The sequence below is a fragment of the Priapulus caudatus genome, unplaced genomic scaffold, assembly GCF_000485595.1.
Source record: "Priapulus caudatus unplaced genomic scaffold, Priapulus_caudatus-5.0.1 Scaffold454, whole genome shotgun sequence".
In the NCBI taxonomy this organism is placed as follows: domain Eukaryota; kingdom Metazoa; phylum Priapulida; class Priapulimorpha; order Priapulimorphida; family Priapulidae; genus Priapulus; species Priapulus caudatus.
Genome location: NW_014577515.1, coordinates 34,418 through 38,259, shown reverse-complemented (window position 1 = coordinate 38,259; position 3,842 = coordinate 34,418). Strand labels below are relative to the sequence as shown.

Sequence of the window (3,842 nt, the reverse complement as noted above, 5' to 3'; positions counted from 1 at the left end):
TATTTTACGCATTAATTAGTGGTCGGTAAAAAGAACGCCCCCCGGTCCCCCCTGCCCCTCCCCTCTCCCTGTTTGAATTTATTCTGGGTAGACCTGGGTGAGGGTTGGGAGTAGCGTAGGAGGCTCCTAGACTCGTTAGTGATGAGCGAGGGACGGTCCGGATATTAGATAGTACAGGGTAGTTCGATATATGACCATTATCCAGGCGTACTCGATGTACCTGGGGGACATAGACCCTCTCAGCATATATTATAAGGGTGTGTACACGCCTCAACATTCAACAAATTTGTCGGAGGTCTGGATACAAGAGTTAGATACTCATGAGTCATGTAGTCTCATCCCATGGATCTAGGGTCGATGGTGCAGGATCATTGGTCCATATATGCCCTTAATTCTGCTACTTGTTATCTAGAGTTTCTTTCCACATTCTGTGAAATCACTATGTTTCTCGGTCGAAATGAAAAAAACATCTCACAACGCCCTCTGCGATTTTTAAAGGGGCTACTCCCACATTTACGAAAATTGACTAGGTCTGCAATATCGCCTGCTCTCTATCTTGACAATAAATTCCGGAGTTGACTCCTCACTCACTTGATCGGACTCAGTGCTGGACTCTCAGTGACTGATCAGTGATCGCAATTCAAAATTCATTCAATTCAGCATCTTCAAATTCAAACATTTATTTCACTTACAAGAATTAATTTCGCCAGAAACAATTTAAAATTAAAACTTAACAACCGTTAGTACTTAAAAGAATAAGCATGAAACAGACGATAATTGATGCGGCTGTATTAAAAGTTAGGCCGTGGCTACTGTGCCGGTCCACGCCGGACCCCACGAGGAGGCCGCCGCCTGGGCTAGCGTTCGGACATCATCTCACACACGAGTGATTCTTATGCGGCATGCACACGCCTGATTGCGCAACGGGACGCTCTGCTGATGCGAGTGTGGTTGTGTGTGTGTTTGTTGTGTAGTCTGGTGGCCGTGGTTGTGTTTGGCACTGTGCTGTGTAGTGTGTGTTTGGTGTGTGTTCGTGTGTGTGTGCGTGTGTGTGCTGTAACGACAAGAGAGAGAGAGAAGAATGTGTTGTGTGTGTGTGTGTGTGTGTGTGTGTCGTGTGTGGGTGTGTGTGGCGTTGACGAGAACGATGGAGAGGAGAACAGATAAAGAGAGAGCAAGAGAGATAGAGAACGGAAGAGACGAGGATTATGTGATGTGTGTGTGTACTGCGTGAGAGGAGACACGACGAGATAGAGCTAGAGGTATGTGTGTGTGTGGACGGCGAGAAAATTAGAGAGAGAGCTATGCGTGTGTGTGTGGTGGACGAGAGAGAGGAAGAGCTGATGATGTAGAGAGAGAGAGAGTATGACGACCAGAGGAGAGGAGAGACGAGAGAGGAGAGAGAGAGAGAGATGGAGAGAGAGAGATGAGAGAGACAGCAACGGCGCGGTGTGGTGTGTGGTGTGTGTGAGTGAGAGTGTACGTGGCGTGTTGAGAGAGAGAGCTTTGTGTCGTGTGTGTGAGAGAAAGAGAGAGGGAGAATCTGTTGCGTGGGGCGCGTTGTGTGTGTGTGTATGCAGAGAGAGGAGAGAGAGAGGAGAGAGAGAGAGAAAGAGAGAGAGGGAGTGTGCGTGTTGTGTGTGTGTGTTGTGTTGAGAGAGAGTCTCGCGATCACTGTGTAGTGGATTCCGGATGCGTAGCTTGTAGGACTAGGCGACGGTCCGGACGCGTAGCACGCGTTAAAGTATTGGGAACAGTTACACGCGCCAATTTACTCCAAAATGATTGTCCGATTCGCCAACATACGTTTTGATTGAATGGGTATGTTTATATTGAATATATGTTATACGCACGTGGCTATCCTCCGATTTTCTTTCGTTTCTTGGGCGCCTGCCGCCATTGTTTTACAAACAGACTCACGTTTAGATTACAAATTGTACGCACCCTTATCGCGCGATCACGAAATGAGGCTACACAATACAGGGCAAATACTTATTCCGGCGCCAATGTTTAGATGCCACAGTTCGGAATCTCTTGTGGATGTGTTTATAAGTAAACTATGGTGGGATTTTCATAAAATAATGCGTATTTAATGTGATTTACCGCGATTTAGCGTAGATTAGAAACTTAGTGTTATTTTACTGATTTCTCCGTATCTTTCCTTGAATTTTTCATTGTTTTTCAATACCTTTCGATTTTTCTGCGTTTTGGTGCCTTTTGGTAATTTATCATAATCATGCTGATCTAAACATAGCTCTAGTAATAGAGCTAATCTAAACACTAAAAGGCACAAAAGGCAGGGTAAAACATGCGGAAAGACCTCATAACACACCAAAAACACACCGAAAGACACTAAGTAACACCGAAATCCATTCCAAAGGCATCAATAACGATTAAAAGAACACTGCATGCCACAATATAAGAATAAAAAAACTCACCGAAATGCACGATAACTTGAGTAGAAAACTATTTAGAGCCGATCGATGCTCTCCTGCTCTTAGTTTAATCGCCGCAGTGCAAACGACAGTTAATAAATTCTAGTTATGTGTGTTCCTCTCCCCGCGTGTACTTCACGTAGTCACCTGCCATCATTATGACGCGGTTCCGGTCGCATCGCGCCTACTCTCCTTAATAATCTGCGAGTAGCGGCAAATATCGGTATGCACGCACGTGACAGCAGCTAGCTAGCTACTGGTTTTGCACGACTCTATACCGCGTGCAAACTGTGAAACACACAGCGGTGTGAGGGAGGATTATGTTATAATACACGATAACATTTCTCTCTTTCTCCCTCCTTCCCTCCCTCTCTCTCGCTCTCCCCCTCCTCTCTCTTACCAGCTCGCCCCAGAATATAAACAATATGCAATATCCGGAGATAAATGGATAGGACTAAGCGAGGAAAGCTGCAAAAAGAAAGCAAAATGGTTTGCGGGTCATGCACGGCCAGCGGACGGAATGCTGTAACGTCTACGGACGGATGTCTTAACGTAATTAAGACGTCTTCTGGGGGAAGGAAGCCAGGACATATTTATATTTACCTGGAATGTTTATTCAAGATTTATCGAAAAAGAATTGTAACTCCGTATTGTAAAATGTTTTTATCCAGTTATCAATGTATAGTAATTACATAAATGTTCATGATTTTATATAGATACCTGTTTACATGTATAGTATTATATAATAATGTTTATAATGAGAAATTGTCACTATGTATTGTGTGCCTGTATATATTAATAGAATTAGAGTTCATTAGATTAATATCTCTAGCTGGGACAGAGGAAAAGAAAACGTGCTGAGAAAAAACACATTGTCACATTATATTTACCTGAAATGTTTATTCAATATTTATCAATATTGTAACTGTATATTGTAAAATGTTTCTATTTAGTTATGAATGTATAGTGATTTAGGATCTTATAAGTATTATTATGAAGTAATGTTCATGATTTTATATAGATACATGTATACATGTATAGTATTATATAATGTTTATACTGAGAAATTGTAACTATGTGTTGTATGCCTGTATATATCAATAGAATTAGAGTTCATTAGGTTAATATCTCTAGCTGGGACAGAGGAAAAGGAAACGTGCTGAGAAAAAACACATTGTCGCATTATATTTACCTGAAATGTTTATTCAATATGTATTGTAACTGTATATTGTAAAATGTTTCTATTTAGTTATGAATGTATAGTGATTCAGGCTCTTATAAGTATTATTATGAAGTAATGTTCATGATTTTATATAGATACATGTATACATGTATATATAGTATTATATAATAATGTTTATAATGAGAAATTGTCACTATGTATTGTATGCCTGTATATATCAATAG

The 3,842-nt window shown here is 41.3% G+C and overlaps 1 protein-coding gene across 4 annotated transcripts in view; it reads right to left on the bottom strand.

Moving 5' to 3' along the window:
* LOC106810571 (DNA repair protein REV1-like) overlaps positions 1 to 3,842 on the bottom strand; it is a 19,574-nt gene that overhangs the window by 12,094 nt on the left and 3,638 nt on the right. The window contains exon 1 of one of the 4 annotated variants that reach the window (XM_014813962.1): positions 2,439 to 3,468. The exons of the other annotated variants lie outside the window; for them this stretch is intronic. The gene's annotated coding sequence lies outside the window, so the exon portion shown is untranslated. Of the gene's footprint in view, positions 1 to 2,438; positions 3,469 to 3,842 lie in introns of those variants that run through there. 4 annotated transcript variants of the gene reach the window in all.